At 33.1% G+C, this 26,396-nt stretch overlaps 2 protein-coding genes across 2 annotated transcripts in view; one reads left to right on the plus strand and one right to left on the minus strand.

Annotated features, from left to right (window-relative positions):
* The window catches only part of LOC133333214 (uncharacterized protein DDB_G0271670), a 39,695-nt gene extending 34,331 nt beyond the window's left edge, over positions 1-5,364 (minus strand). The window contains exon 1 of the mRNA XM_061541542.1: positions 5,281-5,364. The gene's annotated coding sequence lies outside the window, so the exon portion shown is untranslated. The remainder of the gene's footprint in view (positions 1-5,280) is intronic.
* A 6,687-nt stretch (positions 5,365-12,051) lies between these two features.
* The window catches only part of LOC133333208 (chitin deacetylase 1), an 82,055-nt gene continuing 67,710 nt past the window's right edge, over positions 12,052-26,396 (plus strand). The window contains exon 1 of the mRNA XM_061541535.1: positions 12,052-12,058. The gene's annotated coding sequence lies outside the window, so the exon portion shown is untranslated. The remainder of the gene's footprint in view (positions 12,059-26,396) is intronic.

A 26,396-nucleotide genomic window follows, 5' to 3' on the forward strand; every position in this document is an offset into this window, starting at 1 on the left:
ACCTTTTGCATTTCACATTAAGTGTGCCCGCAAGAATATAAAAACAAAATAAAACTCTTTACACACAGGTTTTTTTGTAGTTCTTGTTTTCTAGAGTCTTTGCATTTAATTGATTTTCCTTTTTGTACGTTGCTTCGTTAAAAATTTCAACAACGAAAAAAAAGGAGCCCAGAATTTATGCTAAACTAAAAATTCATTTTTCAGTCATTTGCTGTTAAATGCAAATTAATACACTCTGGCACACTTGTTTTGTTATGTTATGCTCACCTTCGTGATTTTCTTTCTTTTTTCGCTAGCTTTCGAGTGGCTTTTGGGTCTCTCGTTCTTACTTAAGGCCAACCTATTAACCAAGTACTTGACGTTGTAAAAATTTCGCCATTGTAATTAATAAACATTTAACATTGCATTCATTGGCTGCTGTTGCTGCTGATACTGTTGGCAACGGTGCGGCGAACGATTATGGCCATTGTTAAATTTAATGACGCTTAAATGTTGGCTTCAGCTTTTTTGGCAAGTGGGTGGTATGAATTGACGTATTTTCCTCCCATGTTTCCACTTAATTTTCCATTCCGTATTTCATTTCATTTTATCGTAGAAAAGGCAAAGCTGAAATTCATTTACAGCGAAAAAAAAGGTCAAGAAGACAATTACCTTTCAATAAATCACAAGAAAAAAATCCAATGCCCGATTGCAAAGAAGGTTTCCAATTTCATTTTAAAGTCAATGAGCCATGCCAATGTCAGCCGTCACCGAACGAACGGCCGACAAACAGACACTCACCTGCGCATATAAATCAATTAAATTAAATATTTAACAATTGATTACTGACTGGGCCTGTTTAAACTTTCAACAAATATTTGTGCAGTGGAAATGCTATGCCGTGCGGCCTGGAGCACAACAATAACGAAGATAAAGAGGAGATACCAAGCAAAAGCCAATGCTCCCATAACAATGGGCAACAGCTAATGTTAAACTTTTGCACGCAAACCGCCTTAAGGTATGCTTTATATTTGTTGTAGCAGTTTGTCAACAGTTTATCCTTGAGTTACAATTCCATTTTCATATTTTTGTTTCGTTTCTTTATGTTGCTTATTAAAGATTTATGCAAGTCTGTTGTTTGCGTTGTTTTGGAGGGATTTTTTTGCTAGCTGTTTTTGCTGCTGTTGTTGTTGTTATTCAAATTGTGCGTGAGAATAGCTCCCCAGGAAATTATGATGGGCTCAATTTGAAGTATGGCCTTTGTTTTATGGTGGCTTGTTTTTATTTTGTTGGCATCATTGTTTTATTTTGTTGTTGTTGTTTTTTTTTCATTCTTTGGATTTTTTCCACTTTTTTTGTATTAGTCATGGCTTTAAGTTGTAGGCTCCCTACCTTTCATTGTTGCCATAATAACAAGAAATTTGTTGCTTATGAAACATAAAGAAAAATTGCATACTTCATGGCTTCAATATTCGCAGTGAAGTATATATTTTTCACCATGCTTCATGAATGTTTGGGTATATAATGTGGAAATATTTTGGGTCATTGCGGGTCATATTAGATGCCAATTTGAGCCATCTAGTGTACAATAGATGAGGTTTTAGTTCGAATACTATAATGGATATTACGACTTGGCCGTATATTCTGTGTAGATGACTTGTGGATAGTTTTTTCTAGAGTAGACGACATTTTGGGCCATCTACGAAGAAATATATGCTGTTTATGTTTTTTTTATTATAGAGTAGATGACAATTTTGATCATCTATACTCGAATTGCTACCTTTTGGGATCTTCTACCATAGTATTGCATTACATTATAGGTCGTCTACTATAGAGTAGATGATATTTTGGTTCAACTACAATAATGAATATAAACTTTACTTTTTATATATATTACAAAGTAGATTCCCTTTTAGGTTTGAAGATGATTGCTCTATTGTAACCATTCAACCTAATGATGCTGCCATCTATCGTTGTCAAGAAACAACGTATCATTGAATTTTATGCATTGGTTGGAGTCTTTGCTTATTTAGTAGTGCGTTAATCCCCAATGTGGTGGCGTTATCTCTTGTCATTCTTATTTAGTGTTATTCTCATCATTTGATGCAAATGCCTAGATAGGCTTTCAGAATTTCAAAAGGACTTCAAATGCATTTTATCTGGGGGATGTAAGTCTTTTTTCATATTCGAAAAACACATAGAAGGAATTTTTCCTCCTTCGCTGACATAAAGCCCGGGATTTATCGATTTTTAGTCTGGCACACTATCAACTGCACTACCTTGTCCAGTATTTGAGACTTGGGTCGTCAACTGTAGAATTGGTGACGAGAAGATCATAATATTCCATATTTGGTTTTTATACGATCTTAGTGCGCAGGTGGACGTTAATCCGCAAGTGACTTTGCCTCCATCGACCAAATGGTAGTCGCTCACATAGCCAAATGATAATCGCTCCACATAGTCTTCACTATGATCTTAGTTGTCATTATGCTTTTTGTATTTTCATCAATTTGTCATGGAACACATTTCACTGCTCTATATACTTGCTTGCGCCTAATTGTATGCACCATTTTAAGGAATTACACACAGTATTAACATTTTACTACGAAATCCCTATTCAAATGGATTTTTCTACGAACTATAATGTGACATAAGCCCCATTTCAAAGATTGTGTCAAATTTTCTTCGAAAATATTCCAATTGTATTTGTATTTATATTAAGATTGTTTGTAAGACCATGTTTGATAAGCTTTGTGTTATGTTGTTGTTATGAAACAAAACACAGGACATTTGAGAGATTTACTTTTACAAACATCGATTGCAAATTTGTAGAAGCATTACTAACGAGACTTTACGTGTCTAAGTGTTGGGTAAATAATTGGAATTAGTCTCTATAAGAAGAAGTGAAGAGAGATAGCTTAATTAAAGGTGAAAATAGGAATAATATTAAAGGGAATTTTTTCCTAGCACCTACATCAAAGATCAGTAACAGGGACTCCCCTAAGATATTGTATGGAAAAAATTAAGGACATTATCAAATAGTCTCCTCTAATTGCCGGAAACTTAAGCTAAGCGTCTGAGATTCATTCAGCGAACAAGTACTTCTCTTCTTTATTGGAAATGAAGGAAAAAATAAAATATCATCCACTTTATTAAGAAATATTTCCAATATGCCTCATTTTCCACTCTTTTACCTTTCACTTTTTCCAATAACTACCATGAAATATATACCCTTAATATTTTATTTCATTACCTCCTTATTGGCATATTAACTTCTTCAAACATTAACAGGATTTTTTTCTTTCATTACTTATTTCAATTTCGTATCTTTTCTGATTTTTTTTCTTTGCAATTAATTTCTTAATAAAACCTTAATTACTTACTACTCTCGTCTGTACGGTCATAAAGTAGTTTTTATGTTACTTTTCACAACAGGTAGGAAAGTTTTACAAGCTCATATTTCCACTAGCATGCCACCATGTTATTAGCATTCTGACTTCTTCTCCGTATATGTTGTACCATAAAATTTTATTTCAGATTTGTTTTTGTTGTTGTTGCTGCTGTTTTTATATCTCAAATGGAATATGAAAAGAGGCAGTATAATTAAAAGAGATTATGTATAAAACACATCAACAGCAACAACAAAAACACGAGCAGCGAACAAATCCTTAATGTATTCTATATTTATGAATTTTCAGTTTGTGCCTAAAAGTATGCCACTGTTTATAAGGTTATTTACTTAGAAACAAAGCAGACACATTCACAAATGCAACTCACACCATTAATAAGTGGATGTGGATGCTTGTCCTTCTTTGGAAACATTTTTTTTTTCGTTTTGCCACCTGAGACTGATAAGAGTCAGGGATTTTTTTTGTACTAAAAGTTGTTTTAGGGAATTTATGACAGGTTAATATACTTTTACAACAACGCCCCTCCTCCTCCTCATCCTTTGCACAAGTCGCCATGTCCTTTTTGCTTTATTTTATATGTATATTTACATGGTCCAAAATAACAGTGTCTAAAGCTTATTTGGAATATTTGCTGGGCCTAAGTGTTCTCCGACTTAATTTGTTTTTTTTTCTTGCAGAACATGTTTGTGTGGTTATGTCTTCATGTGAACATTGTCTTTGCCTTTGTTTTTTCTTTTTTGTGCCACCTATTTACTTATTAATGTACAGAGCTGGAGTAATCCATTTGCTTGAAATCGTTAGTCCGAAGGAGTGCCATTGTAAATGTGCGTATATGTGGGAGCAAATGTGAGTCGTTAAACGTATCACAACGACAACAACAAGCACATCAATAAACAACTGTTTGGTCGTGGCCTATGACCTTTTGCATACACCAGAAATATAAATACGTTCGAAATTTTGACATTCAAAAAAAGGCCAAACAAAGATTACCCACATACTCTTGCACCAAAAATCTGAGGAGAAAACACGAAAAAAATTAGAAAAACAGTCGGCATTGCTTAAAACGACGATACGACGTAAAAATGTGCCGAAAAAGTTATGTTCTTTATTCACTATAATTTATAGCGCCACCCAATTCGTTCACTTTATCCGACGTTTTGAGATTTTGACTGTATGAGGGAATGATCTACCTTATGATATGACATACATAATCCACGGATTATTCGAGCTAGGGATACGAACTTTGGCTTTCAATAAATCGCCATTTTTTAAAGGTAGATTTTGTGCATCAGCAATCGAGAATCTAACCTATAAATATTCACCATTTTTCAACCGTGTTACGGGAACCAAAATGGTGGTCCTCAGGTCCTACCTCTAAATGGCTTATCATATTCGTTACCAGTTTCTAAAAATTGTGTTGTTTTTTTGAGCAATGTTTGCCTTAAATCAAAACCACCATAACCAAATATCGTTTGCCGGTTAGGCATAACAACGATAACAAAAAACCAAAGCAAACAATATAAACGAGCAAAATTGGCAAACACAATTGTGTGGACAAAACAAGAAGTACCGAAAATATCAAATAGAAGTGTAATTAAATTAAAAAGGTCAACATTGATGGGGAAAACGAAAACACAAAGTCAAACAAAAGCGTTCGCACACACACACAAAAGCTGAGATAAAGCAAAGAGGCATAGAGGAAGGACTAATGGAGATGACACAAAACTGTTATTTTCAATTCAAAGCAAAGCAAAGCAAAGAACTGAGCAGAACAGAACAGAAGGGGAATGTACACCGCCTAAAGTGTTAATTAAATGTCACATGCCCAAAACAAAAATCTAAAATTCTAACAACAACAAAACAAAATCTTGGCCATAACCAAAATACTTACCAACACCAACGTTCACGTTCATGATAATCCTTTTGTTGCCTATGAAATTGTTTCGAAAAATTTCCTCTTTCCTGTTTCCGCTTTTTTGTGGTAGTTGTTTTAGGAAGTTTCTTGTTGTGTTGTTTTATTTTTGTAATCCAATGGATACGTTTAATCCATCAATTCTTAATCGTTAACTTTTATGTTCAACTGTCGTTTGACATTAGGATTTTTTCTCTTCTAAAATACAATGGAGTAGCATGGTTAGCATATTTTACACAGACACACACACACTTACATATATTTTGAAGATAAATTTAGATTATTTGGTCAATTAAAAAATTAGTCTTTTAATGTTAGCACCATAAATTGGAGTGTGCGAAAAAGAATTCAGTAATCATTTGTCCGACATCATTTGCAAATATTCGACTTCGAAATTCTATGTTGGAGACCGACATATTACACTATGGGATAAGATCTTAGGGAGTGGAAAAATCCGTTCTGGGGATAGAAGACTTTGGTAAGCAACTGAAAACCCCAGAAGGAAAAGTTAGCCAAATGTCAATGTTCAGAGATATGATTTGATCATTCTTTTACGGGCGACCCTATTATGATTCAAAGCTTGATTTTCAGCTGTTGTATGTATTTCTGGGATTACATTTATCAGTAAAATCGAATGAGTTTTTTTGTAGAACATTTCGTGTTTCTAACTCGATTTCTTGTGCCTCCTTTTCGACCTTAATTTGTTGAACCGGACTCAAATATTCACAAGATGTGATTTTTTATTCTCACAATATTCTAAAAACCTGTTCTTCATAATATTTTAGATGGGGTCCCCAAAGTTGAAAAATCAATACGTTAACGTTTTAATTGTAGTTTCTCCTAAAAACCCGGGTTTCTAAATTTTTGAAAAGGTTATTCTGATAATAAAACCGACCATAGTCCGGTTCAATTAATTTAGCGCGTTTATTTCAAATTAGCTTTCTAATGATATGCAAAAAATTTAAATGCCCGGTAGAAATATAATCTCAAAAATTACATACAATAGCTGAAAATCTATTTTGAATTTTCATATATTCACCAAGGTCTTTGACCCTCAATAAGAAGTTTTCACCCCCCTGACCTTAATTTTATACCACGGAGTTATTAAATTATATTATTTAAAATTAATTAGTTATAATTATAATTTTTACAAATTTGTTTATTTAATTTATTCTTAACTCAAAAAAAATGCTATATTTTTACAGATCCTTGCAACCGGCACATTGGCCACGCAAGCCACCTTGCAGCAGATTGCAAAAGAATAAACTCAAGTTCCTCTGCTTCTCAGGTAAGTCGCCTCACATTATAATTCTCAATTCAAATTGACTCTGTCACCTATAAACCACCTAAGCCAAACACCCATTAACATTTATTGAAAAGCAAGTGCATAATAAAACTTTAAGATATTTTATACATTTTTATGATACTCAGCTGAAGATAAACATGAAAACCTAGAGTGTACTAGAAAGAAGACATAACGTGTATACCTATAACCTAAACCGATAAGCATTTCCTTTTAGAACGACGGTATGGAAATGAAACACAGAAGAACGAACGAACCCAGTGAAGCTTTGAAAATGCGTTCAACATGTCATTGTAAGCAACGACTCTGTTGCTGAGTTCCTTTTATGTTTTCTTATTTTTTGTGTTTCTCTTCCATATGCGTTAGTTTTATGAATATCAATATGTGTGAGATATAATATGTGTTTGGTTTGTGTGCAAGTGTGGTTTAAATAATTCCTTGACAACAAAACAAAGCCATTCCTACACACTTTGCATGTGTTTCCTCTCTCTCACTTTCTGCCCCCTCTCTTTATCACATCTCGGTTTTGACTCGATTTGTGTGACACAGTTCACTGAATTTAAGTACTCGTATACCACACTATATGATGGAGTATGTCGGAATGCTGGGGGTTTCACAGTTCTACGCATAAATGTCATAACCTCAAAGCTCCATTTTTTCAGAACAACGTGCCTGTGCTGTTTATATCTTTTGAAAGATACTCTTGGACTTTTTGATAAATTATATTTTCTTATTTGAGGTTTGAGTTTGATGTTTGGTGTTGTGTTTGTCATGCAGACAGCCATTCAAGTCAGTGTTACTCATGTTCTTCTTCTTCTGCTTGTCACATCAACACTTTTTTATGTTATTAGATGAGTGTGTGTTATACAAAATAGAGGATTAGGTGACAAACTCACTGTTGCTGGTTTTGTCAAATTGTCATTGTTGTCACTAAATCTCCTTAGTACGCCAGAGAGTGTGTCTGTCTGTATGTGATTGTGTTCGTGCATGTTGCGTTTAACCGTATTGTCATTTACAATGATTTTTTTCCGCATGACAAATTACACGTGCTTTGAATACAGAAGCAGCCAGCAGCCTCCTCCATAGCCTACTTTTGTGTTTGTGTATGAGTGTGTGTGTCGGTTTGTTTTTTTATTGTGGTGTAAATAATGTGGTTTAAATCATTACTGTTTCATTTCATTCACAGCCGATTCTCTATTTATTTGTTTTTTTTTCTGCTCAAACAAACTTCCATATCTATATCCGTGACAGACATTGAATTTTATCAAATGCGTTGTAATTGAATAGACCGTCGACACGACGATAAAATACTAGAAAAGGTGTTGTGATAGGATAACGTGAATTGGATGAATCCCCTCGCTAGTCAATGTGGGAGTGTCTTTGTTTGTTGATTTTATTGATTGGATTTATTTGAATAGAGATTTGTGGTGTATAATAAAATTATTCGCTTCTCTAAATAGCAGATAAGGTTGCGGAGTCATTATGAGGGTAAACATTTAGCGAGAAGTAGTATGAATAAATAAATATATCAACTGTCTGTTTCCAATTTTTTATATTTCTCTTGATTTATTGTAATCGTTGCTGACCATATTTTTTAAAAAAAGGTATTGATATAAAGTGATACCAAAAGTGGGATTTTTTAAATTAAAAATCTGAAAATTTAGCTTAGATTTAAAAACATTGCACAAAAAGTGGCGTTATAATTGCTTAATATGTTTTTTGGCATGAATTCAAAAAAAAAATGGCACCCAATGTGGGGCAATTTGTACCCATAAATTACCGATTTTAGATATAACTTTTCAAAAATTTACACCAAACCTGAATATAATCATGCATAAAATCCAACTTTTAGCAATAATTTTTAATTATTAGTAATTGTTTAGGAGCGGCGCCCAACGTGGTGTACTTTTTATAAATTAAAACATTACAAAATTTATCACAATTTTAAATCATGACACCTAATGTGGATTAGATTTATTAAATTATGATTATTAAATAAAGTGGCACCCAACGTGTAATTTTTATTTCGTAAGAATCAAAATTTGTGTTATGTGTTTGCCAGTTTGCACCTCAACTTGGATATCATCGTTCGTAAAATACATTTCAAATTTGATTTTGATTTTATGGTAATTTTAAGGAAGTAGAGCCCAACGTGGAGCACTTTTTATGAATGAAAAAAAATCCGAAAATCAAACCCTGCTAAATTCTGATAATGCCGCGGGTGAATTCAACAAACCAAATTATAATATCCCATTTGCAATAGGAAACATTCTAGGAGTAGTAAAACTGTTTCTATAAAATCCAAAAGCTCTATAGTTAATATTGCGATCTCTATCGTGATTTCAATAGATAAATGGAAAGACTATAATTGTTGTATGACTGACTTGTGGCACAAATATAAGTTCGTCCTTCAAATTGTCTAAAAATGTTCCCTACTTTTTTCGCGCAGATCAGGGACTTTTCAATTATTCTTTTTCATCACAGTCTACAGGATGATTAGTCGACATCAAACAGTGACTCTCCTTTAAACAGCTGATTTATACCCTATTTGGAGAAAAATAATTCCCTCACCTTATACTGATCAACATTCTATTGCAATTTTTGATCCCTTAAACATCAAATTCAATAGCTATTGAATAAGAATATAATCCTATTATTTCTCAACTCTTTCATGCAAGTCATTCCTCTAAACATTTCAATTTCTTGACGTCATACAATTTTAATTAGAACATCATCATCATTGTTGTCGACGTCGTTATCAAAGATTAGTAACTGTTTTCCATCAATCATCCATACGAATGTCTATAAATGACCCATAAATGTCCAACACTCCATGTTGCATATTTAGCCAGCCAGTCCGTCAGCCCGAACAGTCAGTCAGTCATCCATCCATCTACCCTTTCCATTTCATTCTTTGTGACTTTTCCGCTTTCATTTGCGGAAAGAAAGATGAAAAGTCAACTATTCGTCGCATGCCACCGTTGTTGATCCCCCCCTCTCCCCCTCATCAATTCATAATGACAGGACTGAGATAATTTTTGTAAAATATTTCATTGAAATGAAAATTTCATTTGACGTTGCTGTGAAAAGTTTTCCCTTGGCCAAAAGAAGAAGAATGGTTGTGCATCGATGATTGCTTGCTGCAGTTCAGGTTGTAACAAAAGGGTAAGAGAGAGAGACACTGTGTTGTGTGTGTGCGTTGTAGTATAAATAACTGCAGTGAAAACTATAAATATTTGCTTTATTTTTGTTGCTATTGTTATTTGTAAGCGAACGAGTGTGTGTGTGCTTCTTTTGTGAACACACTTCGTTCCGTTGGTTCGTTCCATACCATACCTCTTTGACCCTGAGAGTTTTTCAGTAATCCAGCATCAAAGTTGAAGCGACGACGTAGCGTATTTAAGAGGACATGGCTATTAGCAATGTGTATAAATATGTATTTGTGTGTGTGTGTGAGTGTTTGGGTATGGGTATGCTTGTCTCTTGGCCACTGAATCTCGGTTATAATGGCATGGTTAACATAGTTTCATGCTCGTTAGCACTTGTCCAAAACTTGTCAAATACTAGAATGATGTCCCCTCACATTCCTATTTATTTCGTCGTTAATGCATTTTCTGTGTTGCCTGTTTCGCAGGTATGGTTGGAGGATGTCGTTGTGCGGCCACGACTACCACTACAACTACTATTAATACCAACCACATTATGAAGCGAACACAACAATGACCAAGAATCATGGTCATAATGATGAATAGAGGAATTTAAGGATCCACTTTACAGTGGTGATTTTACGTAGGTTAATTAACCCGCCATTTCTATTTTGGATTTTATGCATGGCCAAGGGATCCCAATAAAATCTTTCCACATAGATATGATTATATCGAAACCCTAAAAATATTTCTTTGCCCCACTGTTTATTTCCACATTGACAGTCAAGAGCATCAACAGTCAACAGATTGCGGATATATCTTGTGTTCAAAGTTGTTCACTTCCTGGTGGCCTCTTTCATAAGTAGGCAGCAGCATGTGTGTGTGTGTGAATGTAATACGATATTTTACACCCATACACATGTTCTTGTATTGTACCGGAACATGTTGCTATTTTCAATCAAAGCTATGCAGGGGGGCTTATAACTCCTACTGTGCAGAGTGTGCTAGTTAAAGCTTTCAAATGTTATATTTTGATATCGAATTGAAATTGGAATAAATACGCATTGAGGTCTATTTATATCGATGGAATTAAATTTTTAAACATTTTTTAAGCAGTCGTGTCTCGATGAACAATTTTTTTACGATATATTCATTTGGTGGTGGTTTGGTATTCAGATGTTATTGCCGTTGTAAGATATTCCGATCTCTATTGATCGCATCTTTATATACGTGTTTAAAATCAATTGAACAATTCTCGACCTATAGATGGCGCTGCCAGTAATAAAACCATAATAATTAATTGAAACCTTCAAAAGACGGATATAGAAGTTTAACATCTGTATCTGATCAATTATTTATGAAATGTAGAATTTTGATTGAAGCTAATTTTTATTGTGGAATAAAACAAAATTAAAGTTCTGTATAAAAAAATATTGCTTATCGAAAGGAAAACATTAGGCCGAATCAAAAACTTGGCTTGATGACCAATTCCTTCTGGGCACTTCCTGAGGGAAATCAACATTCATTCAGGGGTATGTTAAATGAGCACCATAGGCGGCAAATGCAATGTAAGCCGACGAAAACATTACAAAAATCATCAAAAATTATGTTTAATGACCGCACATTGAAAACAGGCACGTGTACACTTGCGAATATTGGGATGGGTGTCACGCGAGCTCAGAAATAACGGAAGGAAAGTGTGGAAACACAAGGAAGACCTTATCGCAAGAGTATGTCTACTTTAACGATTTTGTTTGGCTGAAATATTGAGCACACACATATGATGAAAATTTGGAGCTAGATGAATAAAAATATTAAATTTTACCAAAGACCTTTTTCGTGAAATGGAATATTTGTTCAATATTTTTTTTTCTTTTTTTCATAGAAGATGCCAAAGTATTTTTCTCTCTGTTTCTTCAATACTCAAATGCAGTACTTGGGGTCGTTTTTTTCTTTTTTCTACAAACTTGCCGCATTTAATTTAAAACACAATCTTATTTTTTTGTATATGAGAAATTAAACCAATACAATTGGTGCTGCTACCTACCACTTTATTTATTTTAATTTTTCAAGTTGAAGACGGCGACGACTAATTTGTGTTTGGTTCGACTAAAAATGGAAACACTCAATGCGGCGACAACAAAAACAAAACCACATCGGCTAAAAAGAAAAACGACAATTTATATGACACATGATGTGATCTCCTGAGACGTTATTTTTAAGCATTATGCAGATGTAACCTTTTAAATGTCCCCAAAGACGACTACACACAGCGAATAAAATAAGACAATTTCCAAGAAAACCAAACAGACGAGCTCTTCTTCTAAATACAAAGAAATAAAATGCAGTTATTCTTCTTACAAGAATATATATATGTATGCATGTATGGGTGTACTCATTTTCCGGCCAAACATTTTGTCTTAACTAAACCAAATGTGTGTATCGTACGCTTGTGGCAAATATTTCTATTTATTCATTCGCATACCTGCAATAAAAGTACACAAAAGTAATTTCATGCTTGCCTTCTCGTCGAGGCCCTCGGGGAAAATCAATCAACAGCAAAAACAACAACATCAACAGATTCACAAAACATTTCTTCCTTCTTTTTGAAAATTCTTACAGATGCTTTTCATTTAATTAAAGATTTTTATTTTTGGGTCGATTTTGTTTTTGACTGATAATTGAGGTGTCAGAAATCTGTGAGGGTACATATGTATAGGCAAATATATAAGGATTTTTTTTATTTTTACATTGATTAATATATTTCGAATAACAGTTGGGAATTTGTTAATTGAATGTTCACTTTGCCCATAATGTAATAAAAATTAGATACATTTTTGTAAAGGAAACATTCATTGTTTTTTATATAAAAGGAATACAATTGTTTAAAAAAATGTATTATTATCCCAAAAATTACATGTTCATTTTTCGAATATGTGTGTGACAATCAATATGTCTGTCTACTACATTTTGGGGACGAGTACAAATTCCCCATGTATTTCATGACAATGTCCAATTTATTGGAATAACTCAAAACAAATCATCAATCATTTAAAATTCTAAGAAAAAATATTTTACTAAATGAAGCTTAAAAAATGTATAGAAAAACAATTCTATTTATGCGTAGAATATTTGAAAAATAACCCTTTCATGATTTGTTATTTTTTTATTTAATAGGGAATAATATGTCTGAAGATTATTTAATAATGAAAGGACAAGGTCGCACACACATATATTGAATTTCTTGGAAAAAAGTATCCTATGCAATCAATGTCCTTCTTTCGTTGTCAAAAATGCTAATTGACATGAATGATATTGCTTTTTTCTCTCATATTGATATTTATTTTATAAATAAAGCATCACTTTCTGTGATGCCTTTTGTTGAAATGTTTAACATCCCCAAAAAAAATAAACAATAAATTTGCCAATCACTGTGACAGACAATATTTATTGTGATTTTTTTTCTTTTTAATTTTGATACCAGTCTAAGTGTTTAGATTTTAATGAGAATTTTTTCACTTCATATTATATAAATAAAATATGTTTTGCAAATTTATATTTTATTTTTTTAAATAAATTCACAGAAGGAAGAGAGGTGTGAAACCTAAATCAATATTGAAATTTATTATTTTGACATTTATATGACTTCCAGCTGGCTTTAACATTGTAATAAACATAGATGAATGCAGCTGCTCATAACATGGCATCAACACCACACAGCGCCTGTAGTACAATGACAATATCATGTGAATGGCAATCAGCCAAGTGTGCGTATACGTAACGTGTTGTTAAAACATGCCGTTAACACGTATACGCCAATATGTCCATCATTGTCAGCATCGTGTACAGGATAAACATCTGGGAGAAAACACAGAGATATTTGTTGTTGGATTTTAGCATTCATTGTAGAAAGTTCTCCCTAAAAATAGGCTGTTTAAAGAGGATTTACATACATTTAGGAAACTTCTGAAATCAATGAAGTATAATTATAATTTGCTCACGAATATTTGTCATTTCTTCTAATAAGAAACAATACAAACGGAAGCAAAAAGAGTAAAAAAAATACAAAACCAATTTAGAGTTTTACAAAATGCACATTTTAAATGCTAGATAAATAATTGCCCAGAGATAGAACAATGATCGATATAATTAATGGAATTTCATATATGCTAGACAACGAACGAAAAATATGCTGACGATAATATGCTGAAAAAATCTAGATTTTTGATTGAAGACTCCTTTATTATTGTGAAATTCGATTCGCCGAGATATTGCTCAACAGATGATGTACCCATCTGTTGAGCAATATCTCGGCTTGATGAATTTTGGAGCCATAGACCAGGAAAATCGACAAACAAAGATTATAAGCTAATTTTAGACTGGGTGTAATGAGAATTAAATACGCTGACTCCTAAAAGAGATGGTTATAGATGAAAAAATAAAAAAAGAATCCACAAAGTCACTTTTGGTAAGACTACATAGAGCAAGAAGAAAACGAAGAAAAATGCTGAATTTTAATCCGCATTCCACAATTTTCAAATCTGGTCCCGGTGACTATTTTCTGTTCTCAAATATAACAATAAAATAATATACCAAAATAATGCTCATGAAATTTTGGAAAAGGGGTGAACGTCGATCCTGAAAGATCTAAAATCGGAAAATGGAGCAAGAATAAAAGAGAAGGAGAGAAACCCGGCCATGAATCATTGTTTGGTTGAAAAAAAAGAATAGGACGATTTGCATATCCAGCATAATATATTATTACCTTATTACGGGTTTTAACTTCGAATTATGCCTTTCACAGTCCTACCTTGAGATTTGTTTCTTTGAAATCTTCACTAAGGACAGAGGAAAGTAGAACAATGAGAACAATCGGACTATATAGGGTATGACATTATATAAATGTCACAAAAAATTATTAAATAATATTGGCATTTATTTCAATATTTTCATTTACGTCGCACGTAAATGGTTACGGTTTCAAATTCAATTTTAATTTTAAAATTATAAAATAAAATATAGAGTTGTCGAAAATAAAAATGGCTGCCATCATCGTTTTAGGAAATGAGACCTACATTCAATATTTATGCCATGCAGACCATGTTATAAAACTTCGCAGAATGAACTGCGGCTTAATTTCTAATTCACCACCAGCTATCAATCTCTGGAAAAATCGGGGTTATTAAGAACTGAGTCCCACATTTCCCAAAAATCTCAATGACATGTTATCAAGCGCTTTGCTATAAACTCCCAAGTCTAGCCTTAATTCATCCAAGCAATTTTTGCAGCTAATAATTAAATGGCAGACCTTTTCAACAAAAACCTAAGTTGACAGAACAATGGAAAATCAAACGCATGCGATACTTTTTGAATATAATGAAGCCTGCATGGTTTTATAAGGGATTTTATTACTTATTTCTAAGGCAGACATTATTTGGTCCGTTCCATCAGCTCATCTTCGACTTAACCATAAATCAAAGTGTTTTCCTTTTTTTGTTAAATTTTAGCTGCCATCATTAGACACTTTTTAAATATCCTGCACAAAAATCAACTATTTTGACCCATATATGGGAGAATTATTTTGGAGCATAAAAACTTTTTCTTTGCAAGAATTCAACTCCTCTAAAAAAGTATTAAAAAATTAATACGACAAATGAAATCGGATAGATATAATTCAATCACCTAAATTATATTTTCTGGTTTTTCCAAACGAAAGATTACTCGTTGTTATTTTTATTATCTACCTAATTACTAAAAATGTTTTATGCAAAGAACTGATTTTAGATATTTTGAAGATTTTTTTTTGGCTTTTTTTTTTTTTTAATTTTAGCAATATTAGAGTTTTCAAATTCGTGTTTAATTCAACATTTTCCCAGAATTTGTAATACCACAGAACTCGATTGCTTTTTTCCAGAACCTGTAGGAATCTTCTATCACTAGATTTGTTATCGATTTTTCCTTTGAAAAATTGAAGAGTTTTAGCAAGTTTTGAGTACGGAAATCCAAAATTTAAAAACTCATTTAACTTAATTCTTTGAATTAAGAAATCCAGGTTGTTCTAATCTTTATTTTATGTATCGTATTTGGTTTTATAAATTTTCACAGAATTCTTAGCACACAACTCCATTTTATGGTGGTATATTGTGGAAGACCTAAACATAAACCACAATATCATCAATTTCAATTTAATGTAACGTCGTTAATGGTTTGTAAATGCATTCAACGCAATATGAAATTTGAAAGTTAAATATGATTTATTATTTTGTAATTAATTTTATTATTTTGTTTCGCTTTTTTTTTTTTGTTATTGGAAATTCCAAATCGTTTATCATATTCAAATCAGTAGGAGATTGAGATTGATTATTGTTGCTGTTGTTTAGCAGTAAAGTTCATTTCTTTGGCAACGAAATACACCTGTTTGTGTCATGACTAATTAATTGATGTTCGTTTTTATTTGATTTCTGTAACTTTTATTTTCTTAACCTTTACACCAAATTGACGGGTAGGTCTTTTCAACAGACAGATATTTGTCAAAATTTATTGATTCATTTAGGCCTTACATATTACTTTTTCTATTGTTGTTGTCGTTTGTATTTTTTCGTGTTCAATGAATGATTAGCTGTAATTTGTTTGTTATTGTAGTTGTTACTTTATTATTATTTTTTTTCTTGTTGCCACTTTTTCTACTGCTGCTTTTGTTGTTTGTTAGTAATTTTGATTATAACAACACAAACAACAACTTCATTTATTTGTTATAGTTAGTTTGTTTTTTCAGCATTCCATTTATTGGATTAACACTCGACAGACACACACACGCAAATATACAAATGAACATAACCATACATATACGATTATATGGGTGGGTATGAGTACTATAATCACAAATACCATTAGAATTAGAATATTATTCACAAGTCAGCCACAACAACCAGAAGAACGAACGGACGAACGAACGAACAATAATGGCACACAACCGTAATTCAATGGCCGTTATACTCACTTACGCATTTAAATAATAATTACACTACAAACATACATACACGCGCATACACTTGTATACAACTACTACTCATGGTTTCCTTTATTTTACGTACTCGTATATTTGTATATATGTTTGTATGCGTTGATATGTTTTTTTTTCGTATATATGACGATTTATATGCCGTTTTTTATTGTATTTTGCTCGCTCGCCTTCCCCTCCACTACTCTGTTGTAGACACGCACTATGAAACGCAAAAAAGGAACAGCAACTTCTTTACGACATTTTAAGTTTTAGCACATCTTTTCTCAATTTAAACGCGACGGCGGCAGCATGAAACCCGGTTTTTACCACTTCGTTTTTCATATTTTTCTTGTTTGTGTTGTAATTTTCTATTTCCTTTAGTTTTTTCTCCTCTTGTTTCATTTCACATAATAATTATTTTCTTCGCCATTCAAACAGTGAAATTAGAACCCAAAAACAGAACTCCAACTCTAAGGCCTAAAATTGTATGTCACTAGGCTTGGATGGATCACTGTTGTGACCAACAAACAGTTCTTTTATTTTATTTGGTGGTAACCGTGGTTGGTTGGTTAGTTATGGTCATTCGGGGTTTTTTTTTTAGTCTAAGACACTCAAAGTTCGCGTTGTCGGTCGGAACAAAACACGTCTACAATACAGGAACATAAGCAACAAACTGTTGTCACTGACCGAAGTCTTCCCTGACTGTAGTCCCCAAGAAATTCTCTTCGGCAACAAAAGCAACAAAAAACAAGGCAACCATTACCATTAAACCGTTCGTAAGCTACAACGATTGCTGCTCCGGGTCTTGTGTTATAAAACGAGCACAAAAGCTTTTTTCCCATACGTTCTTAATACTCGTAACAACAACAAAAAAAAAAAACATGCAGGATTGCGTTTGACTTAAGGAAGGTTAGTTATACAAGCAAAGAGAGAACATGAGAGAGATAGTTGGAGAGTAAAAACAAAATAAATTATAGCAAACTGCACAGAATGTTTCCTCGAGTAGTATAAGAGTTTATGTTAATGTTAGCTTTTTGGGATTTCCCCAATAATATTTGATTCAAACTTAAATTTTTGGACGATGAGTGGCACAATTTTTAAAAAGAAAAGAAAGAAAAAATAATTAAATGACAAAATATAAAAAATACAAATAGTAGAGTCTTCATGTTCTTGAACAAGAAACTTTGCAGCGATGTCGAATTTTTATGGAATGTTTCATAATCCAATAGAAAATGCACATCTACAGAATGTCTTAAGTCTTAAGGCTACTCATCATTCTCGATTTCAAGCAATGGACAGTATAGAGACCACAGCCGGACGGTCTCTATAGAATCCAAATGCTGTTATAAAGGCCAAATTGGTCTGTATAGGCACTGGCCTTTTTACGCACCACTTGCTATAAATCTCAAGTTGGTGTGTGTATAAAGACCACAGGTCTTCCTTATGCAGTCCATCGAGAGAACAGAGACCACAGGCCTTTATAAAGACCACCTAGGTCTATGTCAAAACTATACTCCTTTATTAACACGATATTACATTTATACAAACCAAATAGGTCTGCATAGGACCCACATATCGTTATAAAGACCCCTAAGTCTTTGTACAGACCCTTTGGTCTGCATAGAATCTGTATAGAGATCACATATCTTATTTATAATTTTATATTTCAATATTTTGTTTGTTAGATTTTTAATTTTTTAAAATATTTTTTTCTATTTTTGCCATGTAGCGCCTAGGAAAGTACCCCAGCCATAATTACTCTTTTATGAGTCACACAGGAATTTGTGGAACTGGTATCAAATGTGAAATAAAAGGTGTCAGTATTGAAACCAGTTATCGTTGAAATAGTGAAGATAGCTCTCGCAGCGTTTAAAACCGGGAACCCAAAGACAACCATCTGTCGAAAAATATGTTGTGTTTATTTGTATGTAGGTAAGTTTTTTTTAATTTTTACACATTTGTGGGAATATGGGACTTTTGGTCTACTCCTTCTATTACCTCCCTCAAAAAGAGTAAAATTTTTGAAAATGTTTCAATCAATATCTGATTTGAACCAAACTTTGCAAATCATAATATTATTACCAAATCTAGATTAAATACGAAGATAAGACCCATCGATTCACTTCTTATCAAAATTTGTAAATTTATTTTTAAGGGAATTGAATTGAAATCGGTTTGTTTCATTGTTTGTACATTTAATACGAAGATGGGTTCTATAGAACCACCTCTTCTGGAAAAATATATACCTTATATAAAGCGAATTATAAAACCTCCGCAAACCATAGGCAACACCGACTGACACTTTTTTTGCTTGTTTTTGTATATCTTCCTTACCATGATTAGCCCTTTGAATCGAAGCCAAACATCTTAGCAATCCGTTAGAACGCACACAGGACGTTACTTTTAATCGGAAATTTGACAAATACCCAAGCAATTTAATTTAGGGGCTCGTCGATCAAGCTGTAGTTCCTTTTATAATTTGTGCTTAAGCACGGCCTTATCTGCAGAATTTTTGTTACACCATTGCCCGCTCCCTCAAAACTTGTTTGGAGTTTGATCACATCAATGATAATTTTAATTAATTGCATGGAATTTTTAGTACCAAAATTCCAATAGCATATATGGCAACACTGCATCAACCATTTGTGCAATGGAAAACAAACAAGAACCACAACAACACCAGTTTCTCAGATTAAAAATTCAACAGTTTAAAGTGATTGCATTAAAACTTCACAACCTGGTTTGCAGACAACAAGAAATGCCATAACATGTGCCACTACTATTCTTTCATAATACCAACAACAGCAGCATCGAACATACGCACATCCTCCCGCACTTTGCACTGTTGCTTGTTGCCGCTGCTTCTGCTGCACATTAATGCCGCAGGCGCCTTGATACCAAAAATGAAAGCACGTTTTATGAAAATGTTTAGGTTCATGGATTTATAACCACTATCTAGCCATAGCAAGGCAATACAGCGACGACGGCATCAACATGGCAATTGTTGCTTGCTTTTCTATTTTCGGACATCATCGTCGTCGTCAGCATCACTAACACTTGACTGCCGCAGACTTCAGAGTATCAAATTACCATCGACATAACAGAGTTTTCATTTGTGTGTGTTCATGTCCTTTTTTTGTGAAATTCTTTTTTTTTTATTTGAAGGAGAATCAATTTCGTAGCCAATGGATGAACAGATGTTTTCATGCTCCTTCTCCCATTTTGTATTTCTTGCTAGCTATCCGTTTCGGGGGTAACATGTGTTGGTTGGCTTTAGCGTAGCTACGTGACTGTCATAATAATCACATAAGGAGACAACAACAGCAGCAGAATCAGTTCTTTCGTCGTCGTCGTCGTCTTGGCCACAGCAATAAAAACTCATTAAAATTATCCTCTTGTATAAGCTGTGAGTATTTATTTCAATGCTTTAACGAATTTTCTTGGCTATCCTTATAACTCTGCAATTGAATCATTACTATTTGGGAAAAAACATTTTACACACGCACACACACTCAAGGCAACTAATCTACATAAATTTCCTTCATCACTTATCCAACAATTGATTTCGATTTCCTTTAATTATACAAATATAGAAATATATTTCCGTTATTTTCTTCGTTGGTATGACATCCTGGAAGTAAGACTTTAGCAGCCGTTACAGCGAATATTGTTGTAATTATATCACATTTTGTCCTCTTTGGCTAATTTCGGGGTAAAAATAGTCGAAGGACTCTATTATGGCAACCACTTACATACAGAATGTGTTCTATAATGGTCATATAAATATTCCGAAAACGTTATAATTGATGTCCCAACGATTAATGTGCAAATTGTACATAAGGGCATATGTGTGTGCGTAGGTGTTTGTAATTAAGAATTATATGAAAAAAAGTGACAGAACTATATATAACCTCAGCGGAGGTAAATGGAATTTCTACACAGGTTTTATTATTCGTTGTATAAATGGTGTATGCCTTATAAGATAAAGAGTGGGCTATCTGTGGAGAGGAACCAGTAGGGAACTATATGGACCCCATCTACGAATTTAAAGTGGGTTTGGTAAAATATGAGGGAAGGTACCAGAAGAAGAGGATCGACGGGTCCCACCTTCGCTTAATATGAGATTTGCAAGATGTGAACTAAACGTTGGTTGGTGGGACCATGTCTCCATTCCTGCTAGTACCTCCCTCACAAAGAGTAAAATTTTTGAAATTTTGTTAATATCAAGCGAATGGCGAAATGCAAATCATAATATTTTTACCAAACCTAGATTAAATACGAAGGTGGGACCCATCAGACCACTCCTGCTGGTACTTCCCCCACATAGGGTTAACATTTTAAAAATTTGTAAATTTTATTTGAAACCAATTGAATTAAAACCGAATTGATCCATTATTTGCACATCGTAATATTTTACCAAACCTACATTAAATACGAATATAGTAGGGTCTATGTAGGCCATTTTGTGGGGGTGGTACTAGAAGAAATGCACCGATAAGTCCCATCTTCCAACAATATGCAGGCTTGGTAAAATATTAGGTTTGTGCAAAGTTTGGTTCAAATCGGATAGACCGTTCGCATGATATTACAAAATTAATTTTCAGCAAAATTTTGACCATTTTGTGTGGGGGAGATACCGGAAGAATCGGACCGATATTCTCCACCTTCGAAACCAATATTTCGATGAGGCACATTTTTACCGTAGTGTTTATACCCTCATTAGCCATAAGGCTGATAATTAATATTGATACTATTAGATATCAGGGAAATATCAATATTTATAACTAACTATGGAACTGCCGAACAGAGTCCAACATTCTGAAGATCCATATCTATTTATCTAACTTTAAAAAAAAATTAAGAATTCCTTTACAGCAGTATAATAAATCTCTTCCTAATTTTCTAAGCATATTTTAAAATATTTCCTTACATGATTTTTTTTCTTTCTTTCAGATCGTCGACTAAAAACTCTAAAAACTCGTCGATCTTTTTGACGATTTCCCTTAAGGATCAAGGACCATTGATTTAGTGGATTTGATTCAAATTGAACAAATTTAAGTGACATCTAAACATTATTATTAAAACATAAATTATGAAAAAATTATAAAATAATAAAAATTTATTTTCCTTTTCAGATCGTCGACCAGATCGACCAATTTTGGCAATTTCGACTCCCCTCAAGGATCAAGGACCATTCTTTAATAAAGAATCAGTTTTCTGTGATTTGGTGGATTTGATTCAATTTGAAATAATTTAAATACCATCGAAACAATTTGAAAAAGAAAAAACAATAATAAAAATTTCCTAAAAATCTCGACGTATTTATTTGTTTACTTTCCTTTTAGTGAGCTCCAAATTTGCTCCATGGGCCGCCAACACAGTGCTCTGGTACAAACCCGAGAAATCTGTGAGCAAACTCTTCAGATTAGAGCGAGCTTGGTTCACTTTTTTGGGGGGGAACGACAGCTTTCATTGGAATGATTTCTAGCTATAAATGATTCAAAAGCCATTATAATGCTCTGGAACAGATCTGGGACGTCGTGGACTGAGTCCAATATCTCCTGAGTAATGTCTAATTCCGACCAACCCCCAATGTCGTTCGAATTTTAGGCAATTTTTAGCACAAAAACAGCGTAAACCCCAAAAACCCTACCAAACTGCTGTAGGTAGTTGGCAAAATGACCGCCAAACGATCCCGCTCAGTTTTTCATTTTTTCCGGCCTCGGACGAACAAGATTTTGGTTTAAAAAATTTCAGCATGTACCAGGCGACCAGAATCCAGCAGTAGGGTGATTAACAAATGTGACACAGGGTGACTCGTTCAAATACTGGGTGACACACATGCATTTGGGTGAAACAGGGTGATTCCTAAGAAACAAAGTTGTGTTTCAGAAAAGTAGAGCATATTTTTAGGCGCTTACTTTTGGACGATGCACTGATATAACGTATACGCACACTCATCATGCTTTGTTAGCTACCATGCGATATTTTAACCTTTTCAAAGTAAAAAACCAAACAATTTAAATTGATTTGTTTTAAATTATTTATTTTTATTTTCAAAGAATACAAAATATATGCATATTTGAAATTAATAGTCATTATTTTGGAAATAAATTGAAAGCATTTGCTGTTCAAAAAAGTAAAAAGGCATGGATTATAATACAAATTATTATATAGATTGTTTTAAATGTTATAGCACCATTATTCATTTAATGATTTACAGGACGAGAGAGACGCCGTGTTATATCCAATCTTTGCTTCAAAAAGATTCCAAATTCCACTTCACATTCCCAATTGTTGTGTAGTTAAATACTGCAAGGAAAAAGAGAACAAAATTGGAATTATTTGTATGACATAGCAACACAATGTACAGGCAAATGAGTTTAAATAATTTAGTAGCAAACTAAGAAATAACAGCTACATAGCACTCCAAAGTCCGCCATGCCATTGTTGAAAACAAAACCGTGTGCCATCATATCCAAACAATTACTTTACCAAAAAATTGTATTTAAATTTTTTCCATATCAGCTATTCAATCTTCTTTTTGAGTTCTTTTGTTGCAAAATTGTTGTTCCTTCTTTTTTTTGCAATACCCTTCTCATACTCAACGTTACCGTTACCTTATCTCTGTAAAATATATATAAAGCAAGTGTTTTACCTTATCCTGGTAGGTATTAGTTTACACAAACAACAACTCAAGTGTATTGTAATATTTTTGTTTTCAAGAGACGGAAGTCTATCTCCTGCCCCGCATGCATGACTGTCCTCTTACACAAGACGTGAAATCTAAATGTAAAATAACGCTAAAAGGGGGACCCCTCCCGATCAGGGCAAGAAAAAGTTTCGTTTTTTTCTGCGACCTTAAAATATACACAACATACTCTGCTGCCATACAATCGCATATCGGAAAAATTTATTATTATTAGTGTTGGCATTGTTGTTGTTGCTATTTTGTGTTGTAATGTAAGAACAACCATCATTCTCGTCTTCGCTGGCATTGCTGGCTGGCGTCGTTATCACCTTGGTCCTAAGTCGTTGTCGTCGTAAAGTATGTAGAACAATTTTCAATTATCAAGTGCAAGGTAACTGTTGTAAAAAATACGTTGTCCTTGTTCGTAGGAAAAGGAATTCATTGTTTGTTTATGAGAGTGAAGCTATCTCTGTGTGTGTGTACTGGCGAGAGCGTGGAACTTAAAATAAAATATTGCTATGGATAAGTTTATGAATATGCATGTACATCATGTGTGTGTCTATGTGTGTGTGAGTTTCGCAAGCAAGCAAGTTGATTCCTTGCAATATTTTAATTTTAAGTGCCGGAGAATATATGGGAAATTGTAGCTAAACTTAAATGATATATTCCATGGTTGCCTATATTAAAGACACACATATGTACATATAAATGTCATGATCAAGGATAATTTGTATTGATAGCAGCAACTCAATGAAAAATATATTCACATAGACACCAACAAACACATTCCAATTGACAGGCAACAGACTAAGGACATCTTATACATTTATCCTCCGAACACTTAAACAATTTCGTTGAAGACTTAAATTATTGACATCTGGCACAAGGTCAGTAGAATAGAGGAAAGTAAATTTATGTCTTAGATTTAAACTTAATTTTATAAAAATAGATTTAGGAAAATTTTAAAAATTAGTAATGTTAGTCGAATTAACTCTGTAATTTATCGCTGATACATTACAGAAACGATACGAAATCAAATAATTGTGGAAGATAAAACTAACTAGCAATACGTATGGCTAGGCTATTAAAAATAATATTAATTTGGACTTTTGCCAATTCTTTAGAACAAAAAGTTATGTGAATCTTTCTTTCAATAATTACAAATTCGTGTATTAAAAATTGATTACTGCTGGTTTGGCTGGTTTACATATTATATAAATTGAAAATGTTAGTTGTTTACTTATAATTTGAACATAATATTAAGTTCAAATTATAACTGCACAGATAATATTATCTGTATAATATTATTGGCTTTACAGTTTTTTTATAATCTAATGAAATAAATAATAAATGCTGAGTCAGATCTCCCTAAAATGTAATACATCTTTTTTTGTGTAAAAACAGCACATAACAGGACATGTTATGTGAAGGTGAAAAACAAGCCTAAAATCACACTTATTATTTGTCACACTTCTTTATCTTCAGTTTCCATTTACCAATTCAAATATATAGTCTTGACATATTTTTTTGTTCAACGCCTTACAAACGTCTGAGGTCCTTTTGAAATTTGTTTTGTTTGTTTCCTTTTCATGTGCCAACATTACTAATACCATTGCCCCGGACTTAGTTGCTGTTGTTGCTATGAACATTTTATTTTATTCTCTTTGGTGTGTTGTTTATTATTCCCTCCGACAACATTATTATCTCTGTTGTTACGGCTATTTTTTCTTTATTTTTGTAATTTCAGCTGATCCCCCACAATGAGAAAGAATGGTTGCTTCTTTAACATTTGCCGGTTGAAGGTATTTGACTTGCTTTTTTTGCAAATACGTTGGAAGTTTTTGCAGCATTTATGCCTTCGAGAAACATGCCAGCAAGCATTTATTTTCTCATAAAATCACAGTTGTTAGTTATGTTTTTGGTCCCCATTACAAGGAGGCACTATACCTGCCTGCTGATTGCAATGATGCGTGAGTGTGTAAGCAAATCTGTGTGTGTGTGTTTTAAGGGTGTCATGAGCTTGGCGTGTATGCCTCAGGTTATTTAGTTTATGTGTGATGATAATTGAAATAATAAGCAAGCAAATTATTATGTACTAAATGTATAATAAAGAATACTATATTTAATTCAAATTTACCTTTTTTCTAGACTCCACAGACATGACAATTGAATTTCTCCACAGGACTTTAATCCTAGACTGAACAAATAAATATTTCCATTATATGCTGAGGGGGATAACAGCGTGTTGGTGTAACATTTCATCATCGTTAGCAGCTATGTTGAACATTTCACGACTAAGAACAAAAAAAGAAAAATTATTAAATTTGTATTCTAATCTATGGTAAAGATTTATTTTATTAAAAATGTAAAAAAAACATAAATAAAATGTCAATATAATTACCTCTTAACTTCATAGTGTTCCATAATCCCATTATCTATGGTTAATACTAGGTTATATCCTTTGATGCTTAAAATTAATTTTTGTTTTCCTTATCCATAATATTTCTAATAAGAGTTGTAACATTTTTATAATTTATTCTAATAAGAAATTAAATTAGAACCCACTCTAATATTCTCGACTTAAATGAAAAATGACATACATATGTTAAATATATGAGAGACATATGTATATATATATATATTACACACTAATAACGACTTCTTAAGCAGGAGTAGGTTTCCATACAAAGCAAATGTTGTGATCGCCTTAGGCGAAGGAAACATTTACAATAAGGTACGCTTCTTTTTATGTTTTGTCCGTGTGCATATGTCACGTGTCTATTTGTAACAAAAAACACCCTCGTGTTGTGCTGCTTCAACTTCTGTGGGGATATTCACTTCTGTGTGTCATTGTTGTCTAGGGTTATGTGTGTAAATATTTTTCACAAAATAGGGGAAAATATGATGAGCGAGTGGGAGTGGGGTTGAAAATCCCTTTAGAATACTTTTACC

Source organism: Musca vetustissima, unplaced genomic scaffold, assembly GCF_032173495.1.
Source record: "Musca vetustissima isolate MV318-11 ecotype Yass unplaced genomic scaffold, APGP_CSIRO_Mvet_v1 utg12664, whole genome shotgun sequence".
In the NCBI taxonomy this organism is placed as follows: Eukaryota; Metazoa; Arthropoda; class Insecta; order Diptera; family Muscidae; genus Musca; species Musca vetustissima.